This window comes from Jaculus jaculus, chromosome 2 (assembly GCF_020740685.1).
Source record: "Jaculus jaculus isolate mJacJac1 chromosome 2, mJacJac1.mat.Y.cur, whole genome shotgun sequence".
Lineage (NCBI taxonomy): Eukaryota > Metazoa > Chordata > Mammalia > Rodentia > Dipodidae > Jaculus > Jaculus jaculus.
The window spans coordinates 179,111,469-179,134,559 of record NC_059103.1 but is presented as its reverse complement, the minus strand read 5'-3'; positions in this window follow the sequence as shown (position 1 = coordinate 179,134,559).

Sequence of the window (23,091 nt, the reverse complement as noted above, 5' to 3'; positions counted from 1 at the left end):
ATAATTTATATATATATATAATATATATAATATATAATGTATATATATAATTATATATATATATAATTTTTAAACTGGAACTTCTAAAATTATGCATCAAAAAGAACATGTTCTTATAGTTTGATTATATCTGACACCTCCGCAGCGAGGTTTGGGTGTGTTCTCAGTGCACAGGAAGACTTATGCTCTCTCTTCTAGGAAGGTGCTGTGGCTTATCTGAGTCTACTTTTCTTAATAATAAAAAAGGAACTCATTCTACTCATTCTTTCTGAGCTTTGTGACAATTGCTTGAGCTAATGCTTCCAAAATTTTTGTTTGTTTGTTTTTGTTTTTCCAGGTAAGATTTCACTCTAGTCCAGTCTGACCTGGAATACACTGTGTAGTTTCATGGAGACCTTGAACTCATGGCAATCCTCCTACATCTGTCTTCCAAGTGCTGGGATTAAAGGCATGCACCACCATGCCTGGTTTACAAAATATTTTTGTATACATTAAATAAATATTCCAAACTTTTAAATATATTCTTCCCATGCCACTGAACTTACTCATGCTGTGTCATTATTCAAGGGCACTATGGTTTGTTGTAGCCATAGTGTTTAAAGTTATATTAGCTGATGTTAATCCCAAGAAGCCCAAATTTGCCAGCCTTTGTCTGATAAGGAAGCAATTTTTATTAACTGCACATCTTCAGAAAAGTGGGAAATACAAGGTCCTCCTTAGTTAATGCTTCAGGTGGTGAGGACCTAAGAAAGTCCTCCGGTTCCAGCTATTTCTTATCTCCAAGTCCTAATCACCATTCATTGTCTTTCCTCTGTGACCTTCCTTTGTATACTTAACCCTCTATTCATTTCCTAGACCTCTAACAGAAGACTGTTGAGTGAGTAACCAACATTTATTAAACAGAATGTTTGGGGTAAGGGAATGTACCTGCCAAAAGATAGAGAAACTCATCATTAGAAGATTGTATTTATCTGGGCTCTCTTTAAACATGTTTCACTGTTTCTCTTCTACACGTCTCTCCTCGCTGCCCAAGTTTCAAATCCTAAATTTGTACTTCTGTTTTTAAAAATCTTTTTTTTTTAAATTATTTATTTATTTATTTGAGAGCGACAGTCACAGAGAGAAAGACAGATAGAGGGAGAGAGAGAATGGGCGCGCCAGGGCTTCCAGCCTCTGCAAACGAACTCCAGACGCGTGCGCCCCCTTGTGCATCTGGCTAACGTGGGACCTGGGGAACCGAGCCTCGAACCGGGGTCCTTAGGCTTCACAGGCGAGCGCTTAACCGCTAAGCCATCTCTCCAGCCCTGTTTTTAAAAATCTTTTTGTTTATTTTTATTTATTTATTTGATAGTGACAGAGAGAGAAAGAGGCAGATAGGGAGAGAAGAGAGAGAATGGGTGCACCAGGGCCTCCAGCCACTGCAAACGAACTCCAGACGTGTGTGCCACCTTGTGCATCTGGCTAACGTGGGTCCTGGGGAACTGAGCCTCGAACCAGGGTCCTTAGGCTTCACAGGCAAGTGCTTAACAGCTAAGCCATCTCTTCCGACCCTAAATTTGTAATTGTATGCTCAAAGTATTTTTAACTTTTTACTGAGAATTTTCACATGTGTGCATAATGTATTTTGATCATAACCCCACCCTAACTTCTTTGGTCCCCTCTCTCCATGCTCTTTGCACTGAACCCTCTCTTCATCCCAACTGGTTCCTCTTCAACTATGATGTCTTTTTGTGCCCTGACATACCATGACAGAATGTTGATAGGCCTGCTATTGTACAGGCCTGTGTAGTAATTAATGACAGTCATTCGGAGGACATAACAACAATAGCCATTTCATATCCAGAAGACAGCACTCCAAAGCACTTTTCCACATCTTCTGGATCTTACATTCTTTCTAAAATATTTTATTTATTCATTTATTTCAGGGAGAGAGAGAGAGAAAGAGGCAGATAGAGAGAATGGGTGCTCCAGGGCCTTTAGCCACTGCAAATGAACTCCAGATGCATGAGCCCCCTTGTGCTTCTGGCTTACATGGGTCCTGGGGAATCAAACCAGGGTCCTTAGGCTTCACAGGCAAACACCCTAACAGCTAAGGCATTTCACCAACCCTGGATCTTACATTGTTTATTCCTTTTCTGGAATGTTCCCTGAGTTTTAGAAGGCATGATATAGAGCTAAACTCTCAATAGCCTCTTATTTTCAGCACTTTGATGCATTTTGAAAAGAAATATCTCTAACAAAAGTGGGAGCAGCCCTAATCTATTGGTATGAACACAAATATTTAGATGGCAATTTGATGGTCCTATATATACATTTAGCCAAAAAATAGTAATAGCTCCCCTTACTAAAGGACCTTCAAAACCATAGGCTTTTGTGTGTGTGTGTGTTTTGAATTAAGGTCTTGCTCTAACCCAGCCTTGAACTCACCACAATCCTCCTACCTCTGCTTCCCTAGTTCTGGGATTAAAGGCATGCACCACCATGCCTGGCCAAGCCATAGGGTTTGGACTAGGTTTTCAGTACCAGTCATGAATTCCCTTCTGTGCAGTGGGCCTCAAATCTAGTCAGAAAGCAATTGATGATCCCCATAACAGTCAGCCCACTGTTGCATCAGTAAGTATATCTTGCCTGGCTTGCTGGTTGTATAACTTACAGCTCTATTGCTGGTCAAGACTGTTGATGACTTGCTGGTCAAGACTGTTGATGACTTCTCCCCCAGCAGGCTACATAGCCATTCTCATCACTTCTCTGACCATCAACTCTCTAGTAGGTATCCTACCCCTGAATGCCCAGAATATTTTTAAGTTACTATTAATATATATTATTAATATATATATTATATATAATATAATGTATATATATAATATATAGCATTGAATTTCTCAATTTTCTCTTTACATACCATGAATCAATGCCTTGTCATTACTTAAAAATATAAATAGAGGACTGGACAGATGGCTCAGCAGTTAAGGTGCTTGCCTTCAAAGCCTGACAACCTGAATTCAATTCCCCAGTACCCATGTAAAGCCAGATACACAAAGAGGAAATGTGTTTGGGGTCTGATTTCAGGAGTTTGTTTGTTTGTTTGTTTCTTTCTTTCTTTCCTTTCTTCCTTCCTTACTTCCTTCCTCTCTCTTTCTTTCTTTCTCTCTCTCTATTTTCTCCCTCTCTCCTTGAAATATATATATTTCTGTCCCCATTAAAGTGGTTACTTACATAGCAGATCCAGACAGAAAATTATTCAAAAACATTGAAATTAGAGTTCATCTTATTAAATGGCTGAGACACTATACAGTTGCTTCCATTTGTGGTTTCCTGTTAATCTTCACCATATTACCTGTCTTAAGTGGGTACTGCTATGCTTCTGAGTCTAAAGGTGAAGAGTCTGAGATAGTCTTTATATCTATTCATTTTTACTACATAATTTTTAACAACTAAATTTTCTAATGTTTTGTATAAACTATATTTAAATATTTTGATCTAAATCAAGTGAACAGAGATACTGTCCAATCAAAAGCAAAAATAACTGGTTCCACTGATTAAGAATAGTTGGACTGAATATGTGTGTGGTATGAGTTTAACTCTCCTTCATTGGTTTCATAGATACAGTGTAATTGGCCTAGTACAATTATTTATTCACCAGTTATACACTTGATCTTATCACTCATTTACTCATTCTACTTTATATATTATTCATAATAGGCTGTTCTGGTTGCCACTGCTTTGAAGGAAACTGGCTTCTCAACTTTTAGTCTAATAGGATGTCATAAGCCCTTGTCAAGTATGCACAATTAGTTTACAATAGTACCAACATTGTTACTTTGTTTTTGTTTTGGAGCTTCTCAAACTATTTAGGGGATTTTGTTTGTTATTTTTGAAAGATTTGAGAAAATTCATCATGATTTTGTGGATAAAGGCAAAGATTTTGGAATGTTATGTTCTGATCTTATTACCCTCTCCAAATTCCTAAAGAGATGTTGGGCAATTTAAAGCATTTTTCTCATTCTTCAATACTTTATTGAAGACAAAGCTTCATAAGAATATAAAACACATTAAAGAAGAGATGATTTTAAAAGGATTTTAAAGGTGATTTGAATATAATTTATAGAAATACAAAATTCAGTTATTTTAACATGTAACAATAATGCTCTAAATCTGAATTTCTAAATGTAAATGGTCTTAATTGGGCTCAGTATAGATGAACTTCGGTTTACATTCCAAGTAATCCTAGTCATAGGAAAATCCTAAGAAACAATAATAATAATGAAATTTTTTATTAAGTTATTCGTACATGTAATTTAAGGAGATAATTCTATAAAGGTCTATTTTCAGCTCAAAATAACAAAGGTTTTAGTTGTTTTTAGAGGTTATCAGTTGGCCTAGGCTCAGTACAAATGCAGTGTTTCCTCCAGCTTCTCAGAGCAATCTCATAGAACCTAGGAAATGTGACAGAATTATTTGATCTACCATGTTGTTTCTGTTTATTCCAGTCATCTGAGGGGCTAATTGATTTTATTTTTCAGACTAAAAAGACTAAACCCTGGGCACTAAACTGTTTATGCTGAATACACAAGGCATCTTTGTGAGTGGAAGGAAAGAAGGGGCAATTCAATTGTTGGCTATCCTTCTCTACTAATAATAGACTATGTGTTTTGTTACAAAAAAAATCAAAGAATGAAGAAAATGGAAGGAAAAAATCAATTAAAAGCAAAGAAACAAATGGATTCATGGTAACCAATATTCTTAACTCCAGTTTAATACATCCTTCAGTCCATTACTTTTATATCCCTCTTAGGTATATGTTTCAATAAATTACTATTTCTGTCCCCACAAATTGGTCAAATTGGATTGCTGTCTGTTACTACTGAAATAATTCTAACCAATTCTCTAATGAATCAACAGAGTTTTCTGGCACTAAGAAGGAAGGGTGATTTTCATCAATATATCTATAATGAACCTTTTAAAAATTGATTTTATGAATTTATTTGCAAGGAAGAGAGAGAGAGAATAAGAATTTGTGCTCCAGACCTACTGCCTCTGCAAATAAACTCCAGACATAAATGCTGCTTTGTGCATCTGGCTTTACATTGGTACTATGGAATTGAACCCAGGCCTTCATGCTTTGCAGACAAGTGTGTTTAACTGCTGAGCCATCTCTCCAGATCTACAGTGAAAAATTTTAATTGCCTAATAATTTGCAGATGGTTTAAGTTATTGGCAAAATCAGACCAAACAAATGCATTTTGAAAGCATGATATGAATGCTTTATATATTTGTTTACAGCTATCCATAAGTATCAATTTTTATTTTAAAATTATTCAAGTACTTATGAACAGCAAATATTTCTGAACTAAAAATATTATCTAAAATAATTCATATACTGAAGACCATGTACAAAAGTAATATCCATGAGCAACAATAAAAAATTCTTCCCATGTTATTTTAAAACCATTAATATAATATAGTCCCTGGAGAAACTCACCAGCTACTACTGAATACCTTGATGATTTTCCCATTTTAGAAAATGCAATTAAGGGAGAAGATGAACTAAACAATAAAATATTGTAAAAGGGGGAAGCATTTACAAGTTTTATAGTTTTTTATGTTACTCCTAAGAGGCAAGTTAAGAATTTAGATTGTAGTAAATATATTAGTTAAAAAAGATAACCCAGCAGCTGGGGAGATGGCTCAGCAGTTGGAGGTGCATGCTTATAAAGCCTGCCAACCAGGGTTCAGTTCCTCAGTCACCCACATAAGCTGGACACACAAAGTGGTACAAGCACCTGTGTGTCTGGTGCTTGTTTGCAGAGACAAATGGCCCTAGCATATCAATATCTGTGTGTGTATGTGTGTGTGGTGTGTGCATGCACACACACATGCAAATAAGTAAATAAAAATTTTTAAAAAGATAAATCAATAACTTTATTGTATACACATCAGAAAAATTTGTTTCAAATTATATACTAACAGGAGGTCCAATTCACAATAGAAATATGCCATCCAAAAATCCAGAGATACATGTTCTTTTAAAAAGCAGAGACATCAAAATTATGTTAAGATGTCAATATGTGGGAAGATATAAATTTTACTTTATAGAACATTGTAGTATTACCAAAGACAAACATAACAGAGATAACAGACTTGCTAGATATTAAACATTTGGTAAAGTTAAGATGAATGGATACTATGATACTAAACAAGAGTAAGATCAATGACACATATCAAACTATTTAAATACACGTGGGAACTTAATCTGTGTAGGAAGCATTGATTAGTCAGTAAATTGTGTTTTGACAACTGGCTAGCCATTTGGAAAATGATTAAGCTAGATTTCTACCTCACTTATACATCAATAAATTCCAGATGGGTAAAAAATTAAACTGAAACCATAAAAGTAGTAAAAAACATAATTTGGATGACTGCTCTTAATAATCTTGGAATACAGAAGGCTTTTTAGAAAAGTGAGACCAGGTCTGGAGAGCTGGTTCAGTGGTTAAAATAGTGAGAAAAGAAAGAAGTCAAAAGGGAAAACCTGATAAATGATTACATGGAAATGATTTTGTTTCTTTATATTTAAAAGTCAAAAAGTACAAATGTGAAAAAATGAACATGACCAATATGTTTTGGAATTTTGTCTTCAGTATATGATGTGGCCATTGCACTCATGACCTCATAGGAACTGTCCTTACCACAAAACCTGCACTAAACTGGACCCCTCAACATTCTGTTATGGATACTGGATGAAGGAAAAAAGATGCTCAACAAAATCAAAGAGGGACTAGTCAGAAAGAAGGTGCCGAAAATAAGGAGACTATGGGAAGGAGGGATAAGAAAAGGTAGCAGGAATGGATTAGGATCAAAATGCATTATATATTCATATGATTGTCAATAAGAAGCTTTCCATAAAAATAAATAATGATGTGCTAAAGAGATGTCTCAGAGGTTAAGAGACTTGCCTGCAAAGCCTAATAACCCAGGTTTGATTCTCCAGTACCCATATAAAGACAGATGCACAAAGTGGTGCATGCATGTGGAGTTCATTTGCTGCAGCCAGAGGCCTTGGAGTGACAATTCTCTCTATTTCTCTGTTGCTCTCAGTCTTTCTCCCTCTCCTTGCAAATAAATAACATATATATTTCATTTATTTATCTGAGAGAGAGAAAGAGGTAGATAGAGAAAATGGCAGGGCATCTAGTCACTGCACACGAACTCCAGACACATGTGCCATCTTGTGCCTCTAGCTTACATGGATACTAGGGAATTGAACCTGGATCTTTAGGCTTCACAGGCAAGTACCTTAAGTGCTAAGCCATCTATCCAGCCCCTAAAAATTTATTTTTTAAAACTACTCATTATACAAGCATGTAAGAAGACTCCCATCTTCACTCATAATTTCACAAAGGCAAAATTGAAGAAAACAATAAAATCTCTGTAAATTTATCATGGGCAAAGTTTAATGTTTTATATTAAATGTTGTTCACATAGGCAAAGATGAAAATAATGTTGTTGATTATTGATTAAGATAACAGGTGATAGCAGTTAAGGCACTTGCCTGCAAAACCTAAAGATCTAGGTTCAGTTACCCAGGACCCACATAAGCCAGATGCAAAAGGTGGCGCATACATCTGGAGTTTGTTTGCAGTGGCTGGATGCCCTGGTTCACCCATTTGATCTGCCTATTTCTCCCTCCCTATTTCTCTCTCTCCAATAAATAAATAAAATCATAAAATGAGAGAGAGAGAGCTAGTTAGTGCGCATTTTTGAAGGACAAGTTGTAAATATCAAAATACAACAAATTTCCACTGATCTATATAGCAATTAGAGTGAGAGATAAAATCACAAATGTTCAAAGATAAATGTATATGCAGGACTTATATCCAGCTAGCAGGTAAATAAAAATATATACTTCTGTACTGACTGATTAATAGTTACTGTACTAAACTCTTTACGTGCATTGTCCACTATTTCAGCCACCCATCCTCTGTGCTGAGCTTCTCTGGGAACTAGCAGCTACAGGATTTATATACATGCTCAAGGCCACTCCCCTAGATCACTGAAGTTGAGATCCATCTTTACTGATCAGTACTTAAGTCATAAGAATTTTAAAGCATGATTTTTCATTTTTCAAAATTCTCTTTTTCATTTTTGATATTTCATACACGCATGTAATATATTTTGATATTACTCCCCTCCAAGTTGCCCTCTCTTATCCCCTTTCCCCTCTCCTTCTATTCTTCATTAATCTCCATTTTACTTTCATGCCATTTTTTAAGTTTATTTGGGTTTGCTTGCATGATGATGGGTGAAAGCCAACTAGGCTGCGAGGAATCCAGGAAGGTAACATGAGATTTGACTCATACTTTTCACTTAGACACTTCTGTATTGTTTGATAATTTTCCTTTTCTGCAGAAAGTACAACCAATAATCAACTAGTACTGTAAACAGGAGGAGGTTAAATCTGGATCACATGGGGAAAAATACCAAAAAGAGACACAGGGCTTACAAGATATCAATCCACTATGACCCTTTACCAGCTTTGCAACTCTCCTGTAACAGAAGCTGTTAAAGAATTCACAACTCTACTTCTCAAAAAGATCACTGACTACACAAAAGGCTCAAGAATGCACACGAATGAATGAAGGAAATGTATTTAAAATATTTGCTTATTAAAAATGATTATGTGGGTTCTGCCATAAGGTTAATGAGAGCTGAAGAAATGGTTCTGCCATTAAAGGCACTTGCTTTCAAAGCTTAATGGCCTGAATTCAATTCCGCAGTGCCCAAATAAAGCCAGATGCACAAAGTGGCACATGCATCTGGAGTTTGTTTGCAATGTTAGAATGCCCTGGCATACTCTCAGCTCTTTTGTGTCTCTCAAATAAATAAATAAAATGTTTTAAAATATTCCTTTAAAAAAAGATTAATGAAATGTATCTATTTTGCTAGAGATTAGCACTGTGCCAGCAAAGCAGGTGCAGAATGGGTTAAAAGTTCAATTTAGGGGGCTGGAGAGATGGCTTAGAGGTTAAGCACTTGCCTGTGAAGCCTAAGGACCCCTGTTTGAGGCTCAGTTCCCCAGGTCCCACATTAGCCAGATGCACAAGGAGGCGCACGCGTCTGGAGTTTGTTTGCAGTGGCTGGAAGCCCTGGTGTGCCACTCTCTCCCCCCACCCCCTGTCATACTCAAATAAATAAAAATGAACAAAAAAATTTTAAAAAAATGATTATGTGTGGGCTGGAAGGATTGCTCAGTGGTTAAGGCATTTGCCTGCAAAGCCAAAGGACATAGGCTCAATTCCCCAGGGCCGAGGACAAGGGGGCGCATGTGCCTGGAGTTCGCTTGCAGCGTCAGGATGCCCTGACATGCCCATTCTCTCTCTCTCTCTCTTTCTCTCTCTCTCTCTCTTCCTCCCTCTCTCCCTCCCTCACCCTCTCTCTGGCTCTCTCTCAAATAGATAAATAAAAATAAAAATATTTTTTTAAAAAATGGCTATGTGTTTTTTATAAAATAATTAATTATTCACTAACATTTTGAGTAATCTTAAATTTTTATTTATGAAATGTCCTTGCAGACTAGAAAAGTCTATGAAACCTTTTCTTCCAATCCTGTGTCTGTATTTGTGAAGTAAAGTACATTGGTGTATAAAGGAATTAATTACAATATAGCTGTCAAAATATTAAAAGAAAAATCTGTGACATAGGAGTAGAAATGTTTGTATGTTGACATATTTGAGAACAATAACAGGAATGAGAATAGCAGTAATTACAATTCCAAAGAAATACTTATGTGACAGTTTGCAGCATCTGTAAAAATTGTTATGTGTTATAAAAACAAGGATTTGACCCAGCACACAGTCCATGTGTGCATGATACCATTGCACTTTGGTGTTGGCTACTAATAAAAATAAGCATATAATCTTTCTCACCTGAGTTTAGAGATCATTTTAATTCTACTCATTGGTAACTTTGAAGGCTATAAACATCAGATTAATATATTCTCCCTATCACAGACATGTCTAAAAATAGTAATCTTTCATTTAAAACATTTTACATCATTAAATGTAACTGTGTGATCCCATGATTTAAGGATACCAATGTGTAATGCTGAGGTTAAGAAAATAGGGTGCTCAGACATGATTTCCAAACTCTTGCTTTTAAAAACAGAGCGTGAAGTTACCTCAACTTTTCAAAGTGCAAAACATCTTTAGTATTTCATTCCTATTTCACCTCTCAGTTTTCCTCTTGTCTTTATCTCTGTGTGGATACTGACTGGCCTTTTGACCCTTTTGTTTATTTATTTATTTTTACTAAAATGCCATTTCCTGCTATTCAGGTCTCTAATATTTCCACATTTTTAGATCATCTTTTAGTTTGGCTTAAAACCAGCCCTTGATTTGACTTCAACAATGGTTGTAATTAACTTCTTATATGTCAAGATGTTAACCTTTACCTATCTATGGCATGCAATTTGAGATAGTATTCTCGTAATGGGTGAGTTTGCATTGATTTCATTTCAGCAGGGTCCCTACTGCACTGGTGATTCAAAGGACCACTATGACAGTATTAGTAGAAGAGACAGTTGTTACAGAATATAGCAAAGTTACTGATCCTACACAGGAACTTTGAATTGACATTCTACTTAATGTTTTCTAACCCAAGACATTTTTAAATACTGCCAAAATGGCTCTTCTTCTGAGGCTATCTTCCTTCCTTTCTTTGCCAGTGTTGGAGCCAAGTTTGACGATTGGGGTGTGTGTGTGTGTGTGTGTGTGTTCTCACTGGTGATTTTAAAAGTGGCTATGACCGATCAGAGTGATATCTATACATCTTTATCTACCTAATATGTTCATATACATTATATATATATTTAAAGATTTAAAGTCAAAAATATTTGGGAATAAGAGTAGTCATAGGTAGTATACCTGAGTCATGATAGTGCTGAAACACTATAATGTTGTGCACCTAAGTCTGAATAATTGTAGATCTCTATAATCATAATATAAAATATATTGATCCCAAGATCACAAAAGGTCTCATTCATTGATACTTTGCAAGCACGTGCATTACAAAGCCATGTCTCCAGTCCTCAGTGGTACTCTGCTGTGTAATAGAATTTATGACTTCTGGTTAAGATGGTGGCATAGGTACCATGCCAAAGCAGCCTGGGGGGAAAAAAGACCAAAAAAACACAGCAAAATACACACTTTTACTAAAAAGTGAGGTGTATAGGAAATTGAAGCAGCAGTGGAGAAGTAGGAGAGATCCAGAGCATCCAGAGCCCACATAGGCTGGCAAAAGCGGCCCCGGCAGCTCCGCCAACCGCGGCGGCGCACCAGAAAGCCCCCAGACTTGGCTCCAGCCGCAGGAAAAGCCAGGTGCGGGAGCTTACACTCACATTGGCGCTCTCCGCAGCTCAGGACATGTGAAGGGAGAGCGGCAGTGAGCAACGGAGGGGCAGACCACGAGGTAGAAGAATGCATGGAACAGCGAGAGAACCAGAGAAGCTGCGGCTCCCTCCCCTCCCCCACCGCCTGAGCCCAGCTCCAGCAAACAGAGCAGTGTCCGGGGACCAGCCACTCCAATTTGAGCCAACGGTGGGACCCAAGGAGGAGCAGAGTTCTGCAGCAACATCAGAATCTCCGGAACCAGTACCAGTGGCCCCAGCAGCAGCAGACCCAGGAGTGGCAACAACAGCAGACCCAGCAGCAGCAGCTTCAGCAACAGCAGTGGCTCCAGAAGTGGCAGCTACAGCAGCAGCAGCAGCAGAGGCAACAGCAGCAGTGGGCCCAGCAGAGGCAGCAGCAGTTCCAGCAGAGAGGGTGCTGATCTGCAGGGCCACAGTTGCCAGGCTTGGTTTACCCCACAGGAAAAGCCAGTGCCCAGCTCCAGAAATCAGAACAGCAGCCCGACGACCCAGGCAACAACTTGACTGAGACCAAACTCATCCAAGGTAACTGGGTTTGCACCAGGGAAGGTTCTCACTTGGTCACAGCTGACTGGGATCCCTCAACAGACCTGAAATCTTAACCTCTATGTTGATAGAGGATCTGGTTGTTATAATAACTACTTGGCATACATACTTGGGGCTGTTTTTGACTGAACGGGTACAGTGTTTAGTTAACTTTTAGAATCTACCTGTGTTTTATTCCACTCAGCCTACTTGAATACTCCCATAGTAGGGAAACTCAACCCCTAGGAGCACCTTTGTAGATACTCTCAGAATCTTAAGAGCCACATCTAACACCTTAAGCTCCTACCCTGAAAATATATAACATCAAATCAATTGATACAGCTAAGAATATCCAGATAGCTAGAAAATCCAAGCATTAACTTAATCCAAGATGCAAAAATATAGACATTATAACACAAGAAACACTAAAAAGCAAAACGATATAAATCCACCTAAAAGTATTAATGCATCAGAAATGACCTCCAGTGAGAACGAGCTAGAGGAAATGCCTGAAAAAGATTTCAAAAGAATGATTGTAAATATGTTCAAAGAAGTCAGAGAACAAATCAAAGGAGTCAAAGAGGAACTTAAAGAGGAAATCAAAGGAATCAAAGAAGATGCAGGACACCAATTCCATGAAATAAAGAAGGCAATGCAAGACATAAATAAGGAAATAGAAATAATAAAGAAAAACCAGTCAGAATTACTAGCAATGAAGAACACAGTTAATGAACTAAAAAACTCTGTAGAAAATCTCACCAGTAGAATGGATGAAGGAGAGGACAGAATATCTAAGCTAGAAGACCAGGTGGCAGATCTAATACAGGCCAAGAAAGAGAAAGACAAACTTATAGAAAAGTATGAGTGGGAATTTCAAGATATTCGGGACACTATGGAAAGATCAAATATTAGAATTCAGGGCATAGTAGAAGGAGAATTTCACTCAAAGGGCATAGTAGGCATCTTCAACAAAATCATAGAAGAAAATTTCCCCCAAATTGGGAAAGAGGTGCCAATACAGATACAGGAAGCCTTTAGAACCCCAGCCAGACAAAACCTGGAAAGAACCTCTCCTCGCCATATTATAATCAAACTTCCAAACACACACACCAAAGAAAAAATATTGAAAGCAGCCGGGCGTGGTGGCTCATGCCTTTAATCCCAGCACTCGGGAGGCAGAGGTAGGAGGATCACCATGAGTTCAAGGCCACCCTGAGACTACAGAGTTAATTCCAGGTCAGCCTGAACCAGAGTGAGACCCTACCTCGAAAAACCAAAATATATATATATATTGAAAGCAGTTAGAGAGAAAAATCAAGTTACCTACAAAAGTAAGTCCATCAGGATTACAGCAGATTATTCAACACAAACTTTTAAAGCCAGAAGGGCTTGGGGTGATATATTCCAAGTTCTGAAAGATAACAACTGTCAACCAAGGTTACTTCATCCTGCAAAGTTATCCATTCAAATAGAGAAATAAGGACATTCCATGACAAAAGCAGGTTAAAGGAGTATTTGAAGACAAAACCAGCTCTACAGAAAATACTTGATAGAATCCTCCATGCTGAAGAAAAGGAAAAGCACACATATAAGGAACCTAGAAAAAACAAGCAATACTCAAATACTAGTTAACAGAAGAGAGCACAGGTAGAACCAGAACCACAAAAAAAAAAAAAAAAAGGCAAACATAAATATACACCTTTCAATAATATCTCTTAATATCAACGGCCTCAATGCCCCAACGAAAAGACATAGATTTGCAGACTGGGTTAAAAAGCATGGTCCTACAATTTGTTGTCTCCAAGAAACTCACCTTTCTACAAAGGATAGACATTATCTTAGGGTGAAAGGTTGGAAGATGGTGTTTCAAGCAAATGGGCCTAGAAAACAAGCAGGGGTTGCTATCCTAATATCGGACAGAGTAGACTTTAGTCCAACATTAGTCAATAAAGATAAGGAAGGTCACTTTATATTGATTAAGGGCACACTCCAACAGGAGGACATTACAATCCTAAACATATATGCACCTAACATGGGGGCTCCCAAATTCGTCAAACAAACACTATTAGAACTAAGGTCACAGATAACACCAAACACAGTGGTAGTGGGTGACTTTAACACCCCACTCTCATCAATTGACAGGTCATCTCGGGAAAAAATAAACAGAGAGGCTTCTGGACAAAATGAGGTCATAGAAGGAATGGACCTAACAGATATATACAGGACATTTCATCCAAAGGCTGCAGAATATACATTCTTTTCAGCAGCACATGGAACATTCTCTAAAATAGACCATATATTAGGACACAAAGCAAATCTTAACAAATTCAGGAAAATTGAAATAATTCCTTGCATTCTATCTGACCACAATGGAATTAAACTACAAATCAGTAGCAAGAAAGGCTATAGAGCATACACAAAATCATGGAAACTAAACAATACACTACTAAATGATGAATGGGTCAATGAAGAAATCAAGAAGGAAATCAAAAAATTTATAGAGTCGAATGATAATGCGAACACAACATACGAACATCTCTGGGACACAATGAAGGCAGTTCTAAGAGGTAAATTTATAGCCTTAAGTGCCTATATTAAGAAATTAGAAAGGTTGCAAGTAAACAACCTAATGCTTCGCCTTAAAGCCTTGGAAAAAGAAGAACAAGGCAAACCAAAAATCAGTAGACGGGAAGAAATAATAAAGATTAGGGCAGAAATTAATGAAATAGAAACAAAAAGAACAATCCAAAGAATTAATGAAACAAAGAGTTGGTTCTTTGAAAGGATAAACAAGATTGATAAACCCTTAGCAAATCTGGCCAAAAGAAAGAGAGAAGAGACACAAATTAATAAAATCAGAGATGAACAAGGTAACATCACAACAGATTCCAGAGAAATTCAAAAAATCATAGGGACATACTATAAAAGCATATACTCCACAAAGTATGAAAATCTGAAAGAAATGGATGATTTCCTTGATCTATATGACCTACCTAAATTAAATCAAAATGAGATTAATCACTTAAATAGACCTATAACAAACATGGAGATCCGAACAGTTATCAATAATCTCCCAACTAAAAACAGCCCAGGCCCAGATGGATTCACTGCTGAATTTTACCAGACTTTTAAGGAAGAGCAAACACCATTGCTTCTTAAGCTTTTCCAGGAAATAGAAAAAGAAGGAATTCTACCAAACTCCTTCTATGAGGCCAGCATCACCCTGATACCAAAACCAGGCAAAGATAGAACAAAAAAAGAAAATTACAGACCAATCTCCCTCATGAACATAGATGCAAAAATTCTCAACAATGGGCTGGAGAGATGGCTTAGCGGTTAAGCGCTTGCTTGTGAAGCCTAAGGACCCCGGTTCCAGGCTCGGTTCCCCAGGTCCCATGTTATCCAGATGCACAAGGGGCGCAGGCGTCTGGAGTTTGTTTGCAGAGGCTGGAAGCCCTGGCACGCCCATTCTCTCTCTCTCCCTCTATCTGTCTTTCTCTCTGCGTCTGTCGCTCTCAAATTAATTAATTAATTAATTTAAAAAAATTCTCAACAAAATATTGGCAAACAGAATACAAGAGTATATCAAAAAGATCATTCACCCTGACCAAGTAGGCTTTATCCAAGAGACGCAGGGATGGTTCAACATACGCAAATCTATAAATGTAATACATTACATAAATGGGTTGAAGGACAAAAATCACATGATCATCTCATTAGATGCAGTGAAAGCATCTGACAAAATCCAACATCCCTTCATGATAAAAGTCCTACACAGACTGGGAATAGAAGGAACATATCTCAATATAATAAAGGCTATTTATGACAAGCCTACAGCCAACATATTACTAAATGGGAAAAAACTGGAAGCTTTCCCACTAAAATCAGGAATAAGACAAAGGTGTCCACTGTCCCCACTTTTATTTAATATAGTTTTGGAAGTCTTAGCCATAGCAATAAGGCAAGAGACACATATAAAAGGGATACAAATTGGAAAGGAAGAGATCAAGTTATTATTATTTGCAGATGACATGATTCTATACATAAAGGACCCTAAAAACTCTACTAGCAAACTGTTAGAGCTGATCAAAACCTACAGCAATGTAGCAGGATACAAAATATATACACAGAAATCAGTAGCCTTCATATATGCTAACAACAAACACACAGAGGATGAAATCAGAGAATCACTCCCGTTCACAACTGCATCAAAAAAAAAAAATAAAGTACCTTGGAATAAACCTAACCAAGGAAGTAAAGAATCTCTACAATGAGAACTTTAAAACACTCAAGCGAGAAATTGCAGAAGACACTAGAAAGTGGAGAAACAGCCCTTGTTCCTGGATTGGAAGAATTAATAGTGTGAAAATGGCAATCTTACCTAAAGCAATCTACACATTTAATGCAATCCCTATCAAAATTCCAAAGGCGTTCTTCATGGAAATAGAAAAACAATCCAAAAATTCATTTGGAATCACAAAAAACCTCGAATATCTAAAATAATACTGAGCAACAAAAGTGAGGCTGGTGGTATCACCATACCTGATTTTAACCTATACTACAGAGCCATAGTAACAAAAACAGCATGGTTCTGGCACAAAAACAGACATGTAGATCAATGGAACAGAATAGAGGACCCAGATGTAAGCCCAAGTAGCTATAACCACCTGATATTCGATAAAAATGCCAAAAATACTCATTGGAGAAGAGACAGCCTCTTCAGCAAATGGTGTTTTGAAAACTGGATAAATATCTGCAGAAGGATGAAAATCGATTCTTCTCTCTCGCCATGCACAAGAATTAAGTCCAAATGGATTAAAGACCTTAACATCAGACCTGAATCTCTGAAACTGCTAGAGGAAAAAGTAGGGGAAACCCTTCAACATATTGGTCTTGGCAAAGACTTTCTGAATACAACCCCAATTGCTCAGGCAATAAAACCACAGATTAACCACTGGGACCTAATGAAATTACAAAGATTTTGCACCGCAAAGGACACAGTGAAAAAAGCAAAGAGGCAACCTACAGAATGGGAAAAAATCTTCGCCAGCTATATATCTGATAGAGGATTAATATCTAGGATATACAAAGAACTCAAAAAGTTAAATAATAAGGAATCAAACAAGCCAATCAAAAAATGGGCTATGGAGCTAAATAGAGAGTTCTCAAAGGAAGAAATACGAATGGCATATAAGCATCTAAAAAAATGTTCTACGTCACTAGTCATCAGGGAAATGCATATTAAAACTACATTGAGATTCCATCTCACTCCTGTCAGATTGGCCACCATCATGAAAACAAATGATCATAAATGTTGGCGGGGATGTGGAAAAAAAGGAACCCTTCTACACTGCTGGTGGGAATGCAATGTGGTCCAGCCATTGTGGAAAACAGTGTGGAGGTTCCTAAAACAGCTAAAGATTGATTTACCATATGACCCAGCTATAGCACTCCTAGGCATATATCCAAAGGACTCATCTCATTTCCTTAGAAGTACGTGCTCAACCATGTTTATTGCTGCTCAATTTATAATAGCTGGAAAATGGAACCAGCCTAGATGTCCCTCAACAGATGAGTGGATAATGAAGATGTGGTACATTTATACAATGGAGTTCTACTCAGCGGTAAAGGAAAATGAAGTTATGATATTTGCAGAAAAATGGATGGACCTGGAAAGTATGATACTAAGTGAGGTAACCCAGGCCCAGAAAGCCAAGCGCCACATGTTCTTTCTCATATGTGGATCCTAGCTACAGATGATTGGGCTTCTGCATGAGAATGAAAATACTTAGTAGCAGAGGCCAGTAAGGTAAAAAGGAGACATAAAGTTTAGAGAAAGGAAGGGAGAAGGATACTTAATAGGTTGATATTGTATATATGTAATTACAATAATTGTAATGGGGAGGTAATATGATGGAGAATGGAATTTCAAATGGGAAAGTGTGGGGGTTGGGAGGGAGGGAATTACCATGGGATATATTTTATAATCTTGGAAAATGTTAATAAAAATTTTTTAAAAAATAGAATTTACTACCCTTTACCTGGGTTATTTTCTATTCCCTGGAGTCAGATTTGTCTGAAATAATATAAATTTTGAGTAGATTCCTAGTTGCAGGTTGTTTCTGTGATGCTTCTATTTAAGAACTTATTAATATTCAATCTGATATACATACATGTGCAAGTGGCTACATAAGGAGGTATGTTGAGATGCCCCAGCAGTTATAAAGTTATCTTCTTTGTATGAAGAAAATGATTGTATATAGTCATTGATTCTGAAAGTATTCAACTCTATAAGAATAGTTTGTAAGTATGTGAGTATAGACATTTTGGAAAGCTTCCAATAAAGATGAATCTAGCAATGTGATCCAGGTAGTAAAATGAATGACAGCCCAGGAGGGAACAATTTTGTATGGAAGAACACATTAAATTTAAATGCCAGCATACGTCTTCACTATAGTTGGTGGAATGATGGTTCCTGACAATGAGCTTCAGCCCTTAAAGAGGACCTCCCTTCACTTTGATTCATATTTGCAAAGAAGCAACCTAATAATTTCAATCAATCTCCTGTGGAGATTTCATCACTGGATTTCTTAATGAAGGTTAGTGAAATGGTCTTCTTATTGGTATATCATTATTTCTTGTGCCTATTTAGTAGGAGATTTGATTATTCTAAACTTTTATTTCTTCATTTATTCTCTTGTTTTCTAGAAATTATTCTGGAATCATTTTCTAGAAAAAGTGAATTCATTATTTTACATCATGTCTATGTGTCTATGCCATGCACCCATACTAGACTGAGAGTGTAGTCAGGTACAGAATTCTTGGCTGAAAATAATTTACATTTAATGTTTTTTTTTTTTTTTTTTTTTCCCTGAGGTAGGGTTTCACTCTAGCTCAGGCTGACCTGGAATTCACTATGTAGTCTCAGGGTGGCTCATACTCATGGCAATTCTACCTCTGCCTTCTGAGTGCTGGATTAAAGGCGTGCACCACCCTGCCCAGCCCTTATATTCAATGTTTTGAATGCATATTGCACTGACTCTTAACTTGTAGTAAGTGTTGCCCTTGAGAAAACTGACACCATTCTGATTCATGGTCTTTTAGAAATACCTATTTTTTTTTCTCACTAAAAGCTTTTGGATCTTTTCTGGATACTGTATCATCTAAATGCTTTCCATGAGTATATTATTTTTCATCCCATCCTGTTGTATAGGAAACTAAGAATAAGAGCAAATAAATAACCTGTGTTCATACATTGCACTGCCAGGCATCAGAGCAGAACACAATGTATCTAAGAGTGCAGGAGCTTCATGTACACCTCTAGCAGTTAACAATTTCAAGCTTTAAGAGACTTCCTGAGTCTGACTACTTGGCTCATGCCAATGACTCACCTGATTTTTACTTGCTCCTCTCTTTACCCTGTGCAGTTCATTCTCTTAAGATTTACACTGATTCACAGTGCAGGCACCAAAGTGGTATTTTTAATTCACATTTTAAAAACTATTATGTTTTGTTAATTATCTATGAAGTCTGTGACACATTAAAACCATTAAGGATAATGTGAACCAAGATGAGGTTTCAAAAATACTGTTGAAAAGCCGAGCTTGGTGGCACACACCTTTAATCCCAGCACTCGGGAGGCAGAGTTAGGAGGATTGTTGTGAGTTCAAAGCCACCTTGAGACTACATAGTGAATTCCAAGACAGCCTTGGCTAGAGCGAGACCCTTCCTTGAAAAACAAAAACAAAAACAAAAAAATACTGCTGAAAATATGAACCATTCTACTTCTTCTATGAGAATTCATTTTAAAACAGTGGTCTCATTTCTTCTCAGAGGAGATGCTCTGTGATTGATTGTACTGTGCTTCACTAATATCTTAAAACCAGTTATCTCCTGAAGCACTATTAAATGTGACTTGTATCTTATGAGGTGTGCTAAACATGTCTTCCATTTCTTTGGACTCTTTATGGTAAATCTGTGATTAGATCTCTAAGGAATGCTGAAAAATAAATGGCTCAGAATGTTACATTAGCATGTAAAAAGGTTTTCATTTTAACAAGATGTAAGACAATCCTTATACAGATAGCATAGTATTGAAATGAAACCTTACTAGAGCTGGGCTCAAATAATATTCTGTCAGCACTTACTAGAGGCTGATATTATCACCCAGTTATAAACACTGCAGTGTGGTACTCATTGTGTACTCTCATGAAAACAAACATGACATGAAATCCTTTCCTCTATGGCACTGAGGTTTAAAATTGGCAAAAAAATATAGAAATATTTAAGGTGAATGTAATTAAATGCATGCATTTAAACCTATTAAGTAGTATCTATTAATTATTATCTTTTATCATCATATTCTACAATGTGGCTTTAATCTTACATTTAGGTCACTGTGGACACTACACATACTTAAAAATCCATTGAAAGGAGAACTGGACTTTTATATGATTCATTGTATATTACTTGGGTCCCTTTTGTACTTACTCCAGAATCTGACATAAAGCACCAACGCCCACCCTCCCCAGTCTGCCCTATCATCAAGCAAAAAGTTACTAATTACCCGGGTGTGCTTGTGCATTCTTTTAATCCCAGCACTCAGGGGACAGAGATAGGAGGATCGCTTTGAGTTTGAGGCCACCCTGACATAGTGACATAGTGACTTCCAGGTCTGCCTGGGCTAGAGCGAGACCCTACCTCAAAAAACCAAAAAAATAAAATAAATAAATAAATAAAATAAAAATTACTCATTAGTTGAGCTCTGACTGAGTTTCCAAACGTTTATTTCAAAACTTGGTTCTTTAAAAAATTATTTTAATGGTTAATGTCTCAAGTATGTTTTATAAGATAATTATAGCTGTCAGAGGAAAATAAGTGTGGGAAGGTGTCTATAGGCAATTAACATTTGGGTGTTTAAATAGCAAAATTTAAAGTGTTCAATATATTATAATAGGTCATTACATTTCTTAGAACAGGAGTAAGCTGTTCATTAAAAAAATCCAAGACTAAAAAAGTAAAACTAAAAATATTCTAAGACTAATTTGACTGTGGAGGCTATTTAAAAGAAGTCATGTTTTTGTTATAAAGATCAATTGGGAAGCACTGGTTTAGACTCATAGCACATCATTGCAGCCATTACAAAATTACACATGTGACTTTAAATGGCTATGACACAGAAAACCCTGGACTTATGGAGATATAGTCTATAGAGAAAAGAGTTATAAAACCTAACTTAATTTTCTACAGCAGATCCAAGAAAAATGATCTCAAGATACCTATTTATAGTGATAAATTTGTTTTTATCTGTGAACTAGTTCTTAAAAATGTTTTCTTCCTTTTCCTCAAGTGAGTTGTTACTATCTTCTTACTGCCAGGCTTCCCAATAGGAGGTTTCCTGTTGAGACAATTTAAAACTAATTCAGTACAACACTGTTTTTCCCAGTTATTCAAGAAGTTCAGTACAGTTTAAGACGTGATTTTGCTCATCTGATCATTATACACTACACATGTATTGAAATGCCACTATACATTCAAAATAGGCACAATTGCTTAAAAATTATATACAGATGCCAGGCGTGGTGGCGCACGCCTTTAATCCCAGCACTTGGGAGGCAGAGGTAGGAGGATTGCTGTGAGTTCGAGGCCACCCTTAGACTCCATAGTGAATTCTAGGTCATCCTGGGCTACAGTGAGACTCTACCTCGAAAAAAAATTATATACATGTGTATATATAAACTATTTTAAAGTGAATTTTACAAAAGGATGCCATTTATGTATGATTATACTTTGACATTCTTAAAGAGAAAAAATGTACCTTGATAACCTAATGTGTCCATTCAGCTAACATGTTGATTTTACTTCGTAGCCATTACTGTGCTAGTTACTGGTGTGAGGATTAAAAAAAAAGCCAGGCCCACCCCTGCAGCAACTGCCTTCCTCCACTTAGGCCCCAACCTCCTAAAGCATCCACAACATCCCAAAACAGCTCCTTCATTTGGAGATAAAGTGTTCAAACACATAAGCCTGTGGGGATATTCCACATTCAATAATAACATTCAACCCCTGACCCTTATAGGCTCATGGCCATCTCATAGTGCAGAATGAACCAGTTGAATCTCAAAAGTTTAATTTCAATAGTTTCTACATTATTCAAAAGTCCAGAGTCTTCTGAGATTTAAGGAAAACTCTCAGTTTGAGTCCCTATAAAATACAAAAAAAAAGTTATGTTATTTCAATAAAAAATGGGACAGAGTAAACATTCCCTTTTCAACAAGGAGGGAAAAGAAGATAGCAAGAAAATATTGGACCAAAGGGAGAACAAAACTGAGCAGCAAAAATCCTAAACCCTGCAGCTTCATATCCCATATCCAGAAACCTGGCACATCATCGGTGTGCCAGTGCGCGTGTGCAGCTGTGGCTCTGCCCCCTGAAGCACGACAGGCTCTCTACTGGTTCAGCTCCAGTAAGTTCCTTCAGCTTTCCGAGGATGAAAACACACACTCCTGGCATCTGCAACATCTTTAGAGCACACATCAGCCACTCAGGGCCTTTCCTACTATACATCATTGCCTGGCCTTAGCTTTTTTTTTTTTTAATCTGAAAAAAAAATGAATTTTTAATCAGCATACAAAGAATAAGTTTACATAGTGACATTTTTCAAACAAAACTTATATTTTTCCCTTCCTCCCTGTTATCCCTCTTCCCCCACATCAGAGCCTTCCTGATTTCATGTCACATTGTGCTTTGTACTCCCCCCCCCCAGCTTTCTCAACACCTCTTCTTCACCTTTGTGGTCTTCTACCTGATTTCATAATCTGTACCCATTCTTATATCTCCTTATTAACATACATATCACTATCAAACAGTAGGATCCACAGGAGAGAGAACATGCAAGGCTTGTGTTTCTGGGCATGGGTTACCTCATAAGGCATGTGCCACCATTCCCAGCTAAACAAGGCTTTCAAACAGAGATATTACAAAAAAAAATATTCCCTTTCACTACAATGAAACGAGCCTAAAAACCAATAGCAGAATGATAAAGAATAGTGCCATATTTGGAAATTAAACAACATGCTTCTGGGTGACACATGGGTTAGTCAAGTACATTATGATTTTTTTTTTTTTTTTTTTTTTTACTA